This window comes from Lytechinus variegatus, chromosome 6, assembly GCF_018143015.1.
Source record: "Lytechinus variegatus isolate NC3 chromosome 6, Lvar_3.0, whole genome shotgun sequence".
NCBI lineage: Eukaryota > Metazoa > Echinodermata > Echinoidea > Temnopleuroida > Toxopneustidae > Lytechinus > Lytechinus variegatus.
In genome coordinates, this window is record NC_054745.1 from 33,231,292 (window position 1) to 33,245,603 (window position 14,312).

Genomic DNA, 14,312 nt, shown 5'->3' on the forward strand with positions numbered 1-14,312 from the left:
TATCTGAATGAAAATATGAATAGGAAAGGTGGATAATAATTATGTTGTGTAAAACTTTTTTGGTTCATGAAATTATTTTGGGATAAGATTATTCTTCACAACTTTCATGCATGTCGTGGAAACATAAATATCCCCCCCTGTTGCACCCACAAATGTAATAACGCCCACAAATGTAATAACACTTTACCCACAATGTAATAACGCCCACAAATGTAATAACACTGTAACCACAAATGTAATAAATTTGAAGGGATTTTTGGCGAATCCGTTCTAAACTAAATCCTATAGTAATGCATTCATATAGCACAAAGTGCAAAGTCTTTGTTGGAGATAAGTCAAAAGTCTTTTTCCAGACCAGGTTGTTTCAAAAACTATTATATAAGTCCAAAGTCTTTTTTTCCAGACCCGGTTGTTCAAAAAGTTATTGTAAAAGTCCAAAGTCTTTTTTCCAGCCCCGGTTGTTTAAAAAAATATGATATAAGTCCAAAGTCATTTTCCAGACCCGGTTAATTCAAAAATTATACTATAAGTCAAAACTAAGATACGATAATGATATTCCGGTGGAATAAAAAGGAGAATCGAGCGTAGTCTTTTCTCCAGACCCTGTTAATTAAGACAGGTAGAATTAATGTCTTTGTTGTTGTTTCAACTTATATGGCTTATACTGTGAATATATGGGATAAGAGTAAATCGAGAATCAAGCGTAGTCTTTTCACCAGACCTAATTACTAAAGACTAATAACTAAAACCTTAATGTCTTCATATAGCACAAAAATGCAGTCTTTTTTTCCAGAGCCGGTTAATTAAAAAGTTACAATATAAGTATAAACTAAGATACGATAACGATATTCCAGTGGAATAAAAATGAAAATCGAGCTTAGTCTTTTCTCCAGACCCAGTCAATTAAGACTGGTAGAATTACTCTCTTTGTTGTTGTTTCAACTTACACGTCTTATATTGTGGATATATACGCTATAAGTAAATTGAGAATCAAGCGTAGTCTTTTCTCTAGACCCGGTTACTTAAAACTAAAAACTAATCCCTATAGTAATGCGTTCATATACCACAAAATGGCAAAGTCTTTTTTCCAGACCGGTTAATTCAAAAATTTAATCATAAGTCCAATGTCTTTTTTCCAGACCCAGTTGTTAAACAAATTATACGATATGTCCAAAGTCTTTTTTCAGACCCGGGTATTTCAAAATTATAATATAAGTCCAAACTAAGATACGATAATGATATTCCAGTGGAATAAAAATGAGAATCGAGCTTAGTCTTTTCTCCAGACCCAGTTAATGAAGACTGGTGGAATTAATGTCTGTAGTTGTTTCAACTTATTTGGTGTATTATTGTGAATACATGCGCTAAGAGTAAATTGAGAATCAAGCGTAGTCTTTTTTCCAGACCCGGTTAATTCAAAAATTGAAATATAAGTCCAAAGTCTTTTTTCCAGACCCAGTTGTTAAACAAATTATACGATATGTCCAAAGTCTTTTTTTCAGACCCGGGTATTTCAAAAATTATAATATAAGTCCAAACTAAGATACGATAATGATATTCCAGTGGAATGAAAATGAGAATCGAGCTTAGTTTTTTCTCCAGACCCAGTTAATGAAGACTGGTGGAATTAATGTATGTAGTTGTTTCAACTTATTTGGTGTATTATTGTGAATACATGCGCTAAGAGTAAATTGAGAATCAAGCGTAATCTTGACCTGGTTACTTAAAACTAAAAACTAAAGCCTATGGTAAGCGTTCATGTAGCACAAAAATGCAAAATCTTTTCTCTCGACCTGGTAACTTAAAACTAAAAAGTAAACCCTATATTAATGCATTCATATAGCGTAAAGACATTTCTCCTGGTCATTTAAAACATTCATCAAATCTTTTTAAAAAGACCACACAATCTATTGATGTTGAATAATATGAAAATAAAGTGTAGACATTCATCCAGACCAGATTATTTCAAAATAAGAAATGATTGAAAAAAAAGATCCTCCACTCTTGGTAATGTTGAATTCCATGAAAATATAGCATAGTCTTTCCTTCAAACCCAGTTATTCAAAATTATGAATTACATGTACATTTTCAAAACAGTATAAAGACCCCATAATCTTATTAATGCTGGATAACATGGACATATACATGTAGCGTAGTCTTTCAGCCCGACTCATTTTTTTTTCAAAATTACGCTAATAGTAATAATAAAAAAATCAAAATCTAAGACCAAACAATCCTTCAACCTAAGAAATGTTTTAAAAAGAAGTTTAGAGCGTTGTCTTTAGTCCAGACCTAATCATTAAAACAAATACGCAAAAAAATCTTCTAACATAAGACCCTATCATATTCTTATTCTTGTGGAATAACGCGAGTTTTAAAACGTACTCTTTTCTCCAGACCCGGCTATTTAAAAAATGAATTTACAAAACTTCAAATCTAAGACCAATCTTCCAAAGTTACACCCAGTAAAGAAATATGTCTTTACCCCACACCCAGTTTTTTTTTAATAATACTAAGACCCCAACAAAACATTGCAATAATGCATGGGTAAAGCAAACATCCTTCCTCCAGACTTGGTTATTATTTGAAAAAAATGAAATAGTTTTTACAAATATTCTAAAACGAAGACCCAATAATCTGATTACTGTGGAATAACACGAAGACCAATTATCGAAGATCGACTTTCCTCCAAACACAATTATTTCAAGAATAAAAAATCAATAAAACCCAACCCCCAACAACGAATCTAAGAACCAACAATTCTCCAAATTAAAACCATGCATGTAGAAAAGCACATGTTTAGAGCGTTGTTTTTTTTTCCAGACCCAGTCATTTAAAAATGATTTAAACAATCTTAAAAACATAAGACTTTGTCATATTCTCATTCTAGTGGAATAAGACGGGTTTTATGCTTAGTCTTTCTTCAAGACCCGGTTATTTAAAAGATAAACAAATATTGAAAAAAAATCACAGCTAAGACCAATCTTCAAAATTAAACCCAGTATAAATGCTTGGGCTTAGAGTAATGTCTTTACCCCTCACCCAGTTCTCTTAAAAATACAAATTAAGCGAAACATTAATCTTAAAACTTAGACCCCAACATCTTCCAAACTATAAAACCCTTGTGATAACGCATACTTAATTTGACCAGACCAGCTTATTAAAAAAAAACAGAACAACAAAACAAACATTTAAAATTAAAACCCTCTTCCAGCCTAAGATCCTGTAATATATAATGTATTTAAACATGACTTTTTCTTCCAGGCAAAGAAATTTATAATTAATAAAAAACATCAAAACTTAGAGCCCGGGGAGCATTTCATGAAAGGAGTTGTCTGACGTTTAATCCGACAAGTCCCATTTTATCCGACACTAGCAATGGAAGCACTGCATCTTAGCCAATCAACATTAAGGTCGGACATAAATGTTGATGAAATACTCCCACAATCATCTTATTCATGTTGAACAGGCACGAGAATAAGATTGAGTCTTAGTTGTGAAGATTTCATTTATCTTATATTTGAAAATGACAAGGTCTGGAATAAAGAAAACTCTCTAAACTTTTATTTATTGAAGGTTATTAGTTTGAAGGATAGTTGGGTTTTAGATTCTGTTGTTCTTTTTAAAAATAATTTTTGTTATTTTGAAATAATTGGGTCTGGAGAAAGACTACACCATATTACCATGTTATTCAATGTTTATAAGATTACAGGGTCTTTGTTTTGTTGTTGGTTGTTGTTGTGTTTTTTATGATTTTTATAACTGGGTCTGGAGGAAAGACCACGCTATATTTCCATGTTACTCAACATAAATAGGATCGTGGGTCTTTGTTTGCTTTTCTTTTTTATTATTACTAATTCATTATTATTATTCATCATGTGTTATTTGAAAGATCTGGGTCTGGATGAAAGACTATGCTATATTTCCATGTTATTAAACATTAAAAAGAGGGTTGGGTTACTTTTTGCCTGATTCCACCAGTTTTCAATAACTGGGTCTGGAGAAAAGACTATGCTCGATTCTAATTTTTATTCCACTAGAATATCATTATGGTATGTTTGGACCTATACTATAATTTTTAAATAAACAGGTCTGCAAAAAGACTTTGGACTTATATAATAATTTTTCATAAACTGGGTCTGGAAAAAAGACTTTGGACTTATATAATAATTTTTGAAACAACTTGGTCTGGAAAAAAAAAACTTTGGACTGTTATTGTAATTTTTTAATTAACCGGGTCTGGAAAAAAAGACTTTGGACTTATATAATATTTTTTTAATTGAATGGGTCTGGAAAAAAAAATTTGGATTGATATTGTTATTTTTTAATTAACCGGGTCTGGAAAAAAGACTTTGGACTTATATAATATTTTTTTAAACAACTGGGTCTGGAAAAAAGACTTTGGACTGATAATATAATTTTTTAATCAACCGGGTCTGGAAAAAAAGACTTTGGATTTATACAATATTTTTCTTAAACAACTGGGTCTGGAAAAAAGACTTTGGACTCAAATAACAATTAATGAAAAAACTGGGTTTGGACAAAAGACTTTGGACTTATATACTAGTTTTTGAAACATTCGGGTCTGGAAAAAAGACTTTGGACTTATATAATAATATTGTAATTAGTCGGGTCTGGAAAAAAAAATTGCAAAGAAAGACTTTGCACTTTTGTGCTATATGAATGCATTCCTATAGGATTTTAGTTTAGAACGGATTCGTCAAAAAATCCCTTCAAATTTATTACATTTGTGGGTAAAGTCATTATTACATTTGTGGGTGACCAAATATTATTACATTTGTGGGTAAAGTGCATTATTACATTTGTGGGCGAAATTATTACATTTGTGGGTTAAGTGTTATTACATTCGTGTGTAAGGTGTCATTACATTTGTGGGCGTTATTACATTTGTGGACGATTATTACACTTGTAACACCCCCCCCCCCCCCGAAAAACGCGATACTACATAAATCAAAGGTGATTTTTAATATTAGATATTATTTAGACATTTAATGAAAATGTATTAATTCAGAGGATTAGTTTTGAAGAAATATCGAGTGATATTATTTAAATAAAAGAAACGCATTAAAATGGAAGCGTATCTCTAGTTTAGCTAAATCCCCCAAAATAGCATTTCTCAGGCCTCGCCCCCTCCTTTTTGCAACCAAAAAAAGGAGTCCTTTTTAACTTGAGAGAAACGCTGGAAAAAGAACAGAGAAAAAATTACGAAAATGACGAAGGGGGCATCTATGTTTAATTTACGGCCATGTAATGACCGGCCTTACCCCATAGACTTACTCGGAGTGGCAACGCATTCTGTTAGTTCACATATACGTAAACCACGCTACCGCAACTGAGTGCGCATCAATGAAAGGCATTCTACTGCACATGGGTTTCTTGCACTAAGGGTCCATAAACGGCAGAGTAGCTCTGCACATGTTGCTTACCATATGTACATAAGTAGGCCTTAAAAAATATTTAAAAAATATTGCTTAAAATGTTCGGTCTTCAGAACTTAATATCAACAGATCAGAAACATGAGAAAAATAACAGTTTCATGAATTCCTAACAATTAAATTGTCTCTCTTTGCAGAATGGAATATCGACAAGTTTTCATCTCGCGGTTATGAAGAGTAATAAGAGAGATAGTCATATTCACACGATGGCAAAAGTCCTTACAATTTCCCCGAAGGACAATAAAAAAAAATTGGCTAGCATTTTGCTCTTGTATCGTTTGTTAAGTATGATTAATAGACACTTCAAAGTTCTCCGGCGATGCTTGAAATAGTGCTTAATTTGGCCTTTTTTCAGACAGTTATATATTTTTTAACAGCTCGCACTCGTGCATTATTGAATTTCATATTAAAAGATATGTAATAAGAATGCCAAGATTCAACCCACCCCCCCCCCCCTCCCCCCAAAAAAGCGCGCACACTTGTTTATTGAGATATGTAGTTTGTTCTTTATTCAAATTATCCAGATTCATATCAGAATATTAAACAAATCTCGCGCTTCGCGTTCATTATTCATGTAGGAAGACACCCAAATAGTTATCCTTTTCATGGTTTACAAAGCATGATTAGCGTGTCCCTTTTCTAGGTGGCTACCGGTTCGCGCTCGCAATATTTATTCATAAACCTATTTTATTCGTGATTAGAAAAAAGTGCTTTTTATATCAGAATGCATTTCTTTATTGTTGAAATGTGTATCGTTTTCATGGGTAACTGCAAGCAGTCAATAACTGGTCCCTTTCCGATAAAAAAAAATCTGCTCGGAGTAATTATTTAGTTAAATACACAACTAGTTCACGATCACAATCGTTGTTCAGAATGTTCAATTTTCAGGATCATAGTTCCTACAGAAAATCAAATCGTTCTTCGCGCTCGTACTTTTAAATTAGGGCATATACGAGATTATTATTTATCTATGTTTGTAAGAATAAATGGAAGAAGTGACTGTTAGGACTACTCCTTCAATTAAACAAATGCAAATCATTTTCGAGAGGCCAATCGGGGAAAACATGGGTAATTTTTTCGAACCTCCCCCTTTGGCAAAAGCTGGATCCGCCCCTGGTCACTGTCCCAATTGATTACGATATCTTATCAATTGAAGTGCCTCAAAATCCTAGTGGTGTGAAGATTTTAAGATGATAATTTGTTTTAATGAAAAAAAATACTCATTTTATATCACACTTTAATGCAAACGGATGCATTCCTTTGTAAAAGTGTATTGTCTTATTTATATTAAACACATTCTCAAGCATGGGGTGGACTGGAAATCTTAGGATATGATGTTTATAATTTGTTTTCCAATATCCAATTATTAAATATATAAAGAAGGTACTCTAACGGCTAATTTTGAATAAACATTATAACATTACCTAATCTTGGCGCTAGATCTAAATGTGGTGATCACAAGAAATGACAAATTTTATTCTACCGGGTAAAAATGCATTGAATACCTACTGTGTCTCGGTTTTCAATATATTGTTACGAAACTAGATTAATACAATTAGTAATCATTTAAAATAATTTTAAATGAAATTTCTCTGCCAGAGCTTAGTGCACTCAAATATTATTTAGTTAGATGCACCTTGATCATGATTGCAGAATTGTTCAGAATATTCAATTACCAGGTCTAAATGCATGACAAAATTAGTTGACTCCTCGCGCTCGCAATAATAAAGTTAAGATGTACTTAAAAAGTCGGTCTTTAGCTATGAATACCAATTAAAAAGATCAGCTTTTAGGGATCGATCAAGGAACAAGTGGAATATATCCCCTACCCCTTTCCGTTACAAAAATAATACACAGCGACGTAGTACATATATGCTTACCCTAACACCTGAGCTGGTATTAAAGTTGAATCGCCATTTATCAAGAGATCTGTGTTGTAGAGAAAAGATGAATTCATAACGGAAATGATAATTAATCATGAAACACCATTAAGATGTGAACTAGGTGCCACGAAAATTATTATAAGCTTTAAAGTTATTTTAATCATAATCATAGGTAACAACAATGTTATTGTGACAAACACTGCAACCAGTTGCTTTTGTAATGTTCTACAATTGAAATTATGACTAAGTAAAAGAAGGGAAGAAGAAAAAAAAATGTGTTGGTTTGGGTGGGTGGCTATCAGCATTTTCCCCCATATATTAGATGATATTGTTTTAGCTCCAGCGCAGTAAAAATATAAGTTTCTGATACATACACAGTAAAAAAATATACAACGCTGTTTACTATATGAACCTTACAGTAATTGTTTAAACAGATTAAACAACTGTTTAAATCTTAAGCAACAAAGTTTAATTTTCAATATCTAATTGTCAATAAATTAAACATGATTGTTTAAAAATACAGTAAGGTTCATGTACATGTAGTAAACAGCGTTGTGTAATATCTTAAACAGCGTTTTTACTGTGTACAGTGTGATGCTTAAGAAAAGATGTATTTGGCGATCAAAATATATTACATAACTGATAGAGTTATCATCATGATCATAATGCTCATAAATATAATTCAAATCACATTACAAACAATAGATTCATTTATTTCCGTTAAACATTTTTTTTTCAAAATACAATCAAAGTAACAATAAATAGTCAATATAATAGATAATACAGACAAATCAATGAAATTTCGTCATAAATGTTGAATATAAATTAAACAAAACTACAATTTGTTGCAGTAATTTTATCAATGAAAAGAAACAAGAAATATGTAACTCGTATCATTATTATCATAACCATTAAAAATAATAAAACATAAGAGAACAGATATATCTTGAAGAAAGAAAAATCGCCGTTGCCATGGAGGTAATAAACAAACAACGTTAGACTTCATTCGAATTGCCCCCCTCCCCCCAAAAAAAATAATAATAATAATAAATAAATAAATGAATAAATAACATAAAATCAATAAATATATAAAAATCGGGAAGAATATGGTTCGTTTTTAGTTTAATATCAAATACCATCATTAAAGGCTTATTTCGAAAGGGTGGGTGCTGTCGCGTTAGGGTGCGTCAACGCGAACGCGAAGATTCGTCCAAAGCCCCCCCCCCCCCCCGTTTGGCCGAAAGGGTGCGTTGGGAGCGCCACGTCGCATCGCGTTCACTGGAACGCGCCCTTTCGTCCAAAGCCCCCCCCCCCCCCCGGTTTGGACGAAAGGGTGTGTTGAATAATAATGAATAAATAAATACAAATATTTATAAGAAAGCTGAACAAACAAACAAGACGAGTGATATGTGAAATTTGCATGGGAACATAATTCATCATAATTATTATGGCACACACATTCTTTTTAAGGTAAAAAAAAACAATGACGGCAATCTGCATGAGGATTTTTCGGTGGAAATGTTTTATGGTGTAATATTGATACATGTAAAATTATGACTGATTTCAAGGTTCTTTCAAATAAAAAAAGTAACTTACCTTCAATTTTATACTTTGCAGGTGTGTATTTATTACAAAGGAAAACATTCGTATACCTGGAGATATTTGGTGTCCCCCAAATTATAAAACTTACGGCAGATGTGTCCTGGAAGGGCAAGGCCAAAATTGATGTCGGGTCAGCATTCACAACGTTTAACTCTTCAGACCCTACCTTACTATATTTTACACTTGAGACCCTGCCTCAGTATATTTTGTGAGATGTATCTGTTGTGTATGTGTGCGTGTTGTGTGTATAATAATAATATGTACGTGTTGTTTGTTTAATAAAAATAATAACAATAATAATAATAATATTTATAATAATGATAATAATTTTCACCCCAAACAGTGAATTTATGGAAATGAATTTGGAGTGAAAAATTGGCGCCATGTGGCTTATTGCAAGGGTGGGTATCTGATTTTATTATCATTATTATTCTTAGTTGAACTTTTTTTCTTTTCCTCAAATATTGTCAATGCTTTAAATGATTGAAAATCCACTATTTTACGTGCAAATTGGCAATGTTTGACAAAATACCTTATATTCAGCTTTCTTATAAATATTTGTATTTATTTATTCAACACACCCTTTCGTCCAAACCGGGGGGCTTTGGACGAAAGGGCGCGTTCCAGTGAACGCGACGCGACGTGGCGCTCCCAACGCACCCTTTCGGCCAAACCGGGGGGCTTTGGACGAATCTTCGCGTTCGCGTTGACGCACCCTAACGCGACAGCACCCACCCTTTCGACACAAGCCATCATTAAATAGTGTTGGGACTGGTCATCTGCAATAATGTGTCATCACGCCATTGCGATATGAATTTAGAATAAGAGAATTAAATCTGGGAATTACATATCTGGGACTAAAGATGATAGAAAACCATTCTGAAAACATCATCGAATTAACTACTGCTGAACTTGAAATAACGTAAAACAGGCTAATCACTTATTGAGCCCTTGAAGAGTGTTTGTATTCAGTTTTGTGTAATAGTAGAGCGGATAAGCCGAACAATTGTTCACAAGTGTTAGTATGCTGCAAGATTTATTTTAAAGATGGGAGGTAAATTTATGAATGTCATTTTCGGCCGTTCCATGGCAACGGAATATTTTCTCCAAAATGAGATACATTCCCATGTAAATGGTAAATAAACGTGATATAGACGACGAAAATGATAATTTTCAGGTTCCCAATTGAATTTATATGAAATTAAGAAATATTCAAGATCACCAAGATAGTTCCAATTGGTCAGTTGCCATGGCAACGGCTTGTTTTTCCCCAGAAAAATAAAAGAGATATAAAAAAATGATTTCTTTTTAATTTCTACTAATTTTCAAGTTCTTAAACAAATGTATTGTGGTTGCTAAATGAGTAAATTACATATAAAGCCATTGCAATGGCGACCAAATAACTTCTAATTTACCAAAAATAGCATGGTTGACAAGACAATGGACAGGTGGAAAATACAATTGGAATTCACTTAATTCGTATGCTTAAGTTTTGACCCCCTCATTTGAACTAAAATACACAAAGTGTTCTGCAGGAATTTTTTATGAAGATAAAAATTATGTTGCCTTGGTAATGCATGAATTAAATTCAATAACAATGTTGCAAAGCATCATTTTCCATGGTACGCCTTTCAATTCCCGCATATAAATATCAGAAAATTGTTACTTTTTGTAACCATCATTTCTTGAAAATTCCTGAAAATTGCCGAAAATTCAAGGAAGTTCCCACAAAATCCCCGTTTATTCCCATGGATATTCCCGGGATATTGTGCAACCCTACTCCCCCCCCCCCCCCCGAAAAAACTCATTACCAATAAAGAGAACGTGAAAGAGAGATTGATGAAATATGATTATTTTACGAATACTATACCCCCCAAAAAATTACCAAATTTTATTGTTGTATTGAGAAATTTCGAAAGATTTGCTCTCTCGCTGGACTCGCTGACAACTCTTTCAAATTATTTTTGCTCGATAATTGCCTCTCATATCTGGCCCCCTCAAATCTATACTTCTGATTTTGACGAAGAAAATGCTGAAATACTGTGATAATTTTTGAAGTAACATATGAATCTATTCAACATGAAGTGTAATTTATTCACTGGTTATTCTACATGATATGTAGGCCGGTCAATATACGATCGAAAAAAACCCTTACCGGTTGAAAGCTTGAAAAGAATTTAAGCACTCCAGGGTAACAATAAAATCCAAGATGGTGCCCTCACTGGCTGCCGTAGGCTAAAAATCCACAATTCATCAATTACTTGATAAAATGGCTTTAATTTGGTTTCTATTCATTGGTTTTAAGGAGTAGTAAGTGGTATGGAATATCCAAAAAAAAAAAACAAGATGGCTTCAAAAAATTGAATCAAAGATGGTTGCTGATACCTAAAGCGGACGGACCTCACTTCATTTTAGCCTGGGGGATGTGATTTTAGTGTCTAAATCATTGGTTTCAAGAGTCCAATAATATTAGGACAAGTTACAAGGACAGTCAGGTATGTCCGAAAATCCAATATGGCTTCCAAAAATGATTTAAAAAATGGGTGCTGATACTTAAAAGTGGAAGAGCTCATTTCATAATCACATGTGAGATATGATTTCGGTGTCTAAACTACGATTTCAAAGACCAATATTACATTAGGACATGCTACACCATATACATGGACAATCAGTGGTCTTGTATGTCCAAAATTTCAATAATGCTTCCAAAAAAAGGTGTAAAACAATTTCTAATGTTGCTTGATCAATATCTGTCAGGGGAATATTATTTTGAAGAGGGGATTCTAAAAAGTCATTTGGCGGGCTGTATCTGGGTGTCAAAAAGAAAACCACATTTCTAAAAGGTTCATTATCTGCTCCTTAATTTGATACCTCAATTACAGAAAATGGTCACGAAATAACAAAGTTCTGATTATTTGAAATAAGACTTGAATTTCAATAATTTCATAAAATGAAGAGGTTTTACAGGCTAGCGTTCAAACTCACTCTACACTCCGTTTTGTTGACGATCAGCCATGCATTAAACCTTTTGTTAACCATGCGATAGCTTCTGTGAAAATACGTTTATTTGGAAATACAATATTTTTTCGAGGGAACATAACTTTTTCACTCCTTGATCATTTTTTTGTGATTAAAGTATCAAATAAAAGAGCAAATATTGAACTTATAAAGCATGTGGTTTTACTTTTTAAATCCAGATACAAAACTTTTTTGGTATCCCCTCTTCATTTCTTTTTTTGGCTTACTCATGGGTGAAAGGGGAATAATTTAAGTAATATCAGATAAAAGAAGAGACTTCAAGCTTTACATTGGTATGTCATTTGTCTATTGCTTTATGATTAAGCTATGATAAATCATCGCTTAATCTCGGTTTCGTTTTTCCTGGGACGCACTGTATATCAACAGCCATTTCAAACTTTATTTTTGGAAGCCGTATTATAGTCAGGCAGCATATGTAATTTACTTCAACAAATTGGCTAAGTCTGATTTTTCACTTTTATGTGATTGGTGACATCACAAGGAACAACTTTCAACATGGTGACAAAATTCTAATGGTCATCTTGACCATGTTAGTGGTCATTTTTTTTTATTGCCCGAGTCTGTCTAGTGACACATCAAATTGTTTGTCTTGTTATACTAAACAAAAAAAGTGTACACAACCATATACTCTTGACCTTCCGTTAAAAAAAGTTATGGCCGGAAATGTCAAAGATCAACGAACTTTCTTTGAATGGCAAATTACATTGAATATGTGAAGAAAGCTAATTTTTCCGTGTTTTTATGAATGTGTGTACATTTTTGTTTTCGATTTTGATAAATCCATCGTAAGAAGTCCTTATCCAAAAGATATAAAGGGTCAATACGAGGTCAGGGAAAGGTCAAAAGGTCAACAAAATATCATTTGAAGTCAAAATACACGTCTAAAAGCGGTTAGAAGTTTAAAAGTCTTAGTTTTCGCGGGTTCTTTATTTTGAAAAGTCTATATCTATAACAAGACATTATATATAACGGGGTCAAATGTGCTTATTTAGGAACAAAATAGATAAACAGAGATAGACGTCGAATACATTCAGTGTGTATGATGACTTGACAAACCCTTATGCCCTTAATAAAATCTTATCATCTTCATGGTGTGATAACTAAGTGCAACCAGGTTTTTTTTTTTATTTTACTTAGGAATTCAATTCCAGTTCAATTCATTTTCAATGTACTAGTCTTCGATATGTAAAGAAGTATTTTTTTCATTTGCTTTGTACAGAATATTCCAATTAACAGAAATTATTGTAATGTATTGGGTATAAGTATAATACTATGTCAACACACTAATCACATCGATTGATCAGTGCTCCCAGCTTCTTAAGTTGCTTAACATTTCATTTGGATTATCTTGCGAATAAGATGCTCGATCTCTGGAGCCAAGAAGGACTACACATTTCTTGTGCATGTGCTGTTCAGAGCTTACCATTGGGGCCCTTTTGCATTTTGTAAAGTGAAATTTAAGGATTTCGTGCATACTTTCGCCGATTTTATTTATTTTTCAGTAAAAATGCCAGTCTTCACAATTTCTGGGGGCAGCTGCCCCCCCCCCCCCCCCCTTCCCGCTTTGGTATGGCCGTGGTTTACTTCAATGGCCGTGGTTTACTTCAATGACATATGTGATTATTCTTTCTAGTAACGTCCAGGTAGTTCACCAAGTAGGAAAAAAACAAAAACGACAAAAGAACAAAAACAAAATCTGCATCTAGCACCTATGCGCATCACTATCGCAAGAACTGGTATTAAAGGAGAAAGAAACATTTGGAACAAGATAGCTTGTATGAAAACAGAAAAATCAAAGAAACAGATCAACGAAAGTTTGAGAAAAATCGGACAATTAATGATAAAGTTATATTTGAATATTGCGATCACTAATGCTATGGAGATCCTCAAATTGGCAATGCGACAAAGATGTGTACGTCACCAGGGGCGCGTACCTAGGATTTTCCACGGGGGGGGGGCAAAACCGTCCGCAAAAAAAAATTGACAAGCAAAAAAAAAAAAGGCTTCAAGCTCGTCGAGGGGGGGGGTGGCAATAAAGGTCTTCAAGCACGTCAGGGGGACAGGGGGCAGCCTGCTCCCTGCCCTACCCGTAGGTACGCTAGTGGACGTCACTTGTGAACAACTTTCCCCATTACTTTAGCTTACATTTCATTTAAAATGCCTCTTTTATCACATCTATCAGCATATCATGTGTTCTGTAATACAGATTTTTAAAGAATACACCATGGATAAAGTGTTTGTATCACCACAAGAAAAGGCAGAAAGACATATGTTGAGGGTATTTTATGAGGGTTTTTATAGTCCATCAAAATCTTATGACGGGTCAAACCTT